Below are 617 nucleotides of genomic sequence, written 5' to 3'. Positions count from 1 at the left end.
ACCAAGCAGTGACCACACCTTCCCCTTATCAACTCTATTATACACCTGGGAATTCTGATCATTCACATAAAGTTATAGGACCATTGTCTGCCAACCTTATGTATGTTCTTGGATACACTCCCATTTCATAGACTTTTCTAATAGTTCAGCCTGTCCACCCATCTATCCACCCATACACCCATGCTTGCCTTCACTGTAAACACAGTACTGTATGTGCAAAAGTGTTCACATTTGTTGTCTGTACCTCCCATGTACCTCTATGTCTTTCTCATCCTCAATGGTGCCATATTGGTCACTCACATTTGGTACATTTCCCTTCTCTTCACCCAAATCAATACTTATCTCTATCTGTCTAACAGCCTTCCCTTTCCTGCCCTCCCACCCCTGGTAACCAACAAAGAGAACGTCCTTCTATAGATAAACCTTTCCTTAACTTTTACAATGACAGACTAATACAATATTTGTCCTTTGTGATTGACTTATTTCCCTCAGCATAATGTCCTCCATGTTCATCCATGTTATACGGTGTTTTACAGATTCTTCATTATTCTTTAGAGTTGCATATTATTCCATTGTGTGTATGTACCATAGTTTGGTTATCCATTCCTCAGTTGATG

The sequence above is a fragment of the Orycteropus afer genome, unplaced genomic scaffold (genome assembly GCF_000298275.1).
Source record: "Orycteropus afer afer isolate SDZICR_OR568_19922 unplaced genomic scaffold, OryAfe1.0 scaffold00923, whole genome shotgun sequence".
Taxonomy (NCBI): Eukaryota; Metazoa; Chordata; class Mammalia; order Tubulidentata; family Orycteropodidae; genus Orycteropus; species Orycteropus afer.
Note: the sequence above shows the minus strand (reverse complement) of the source record.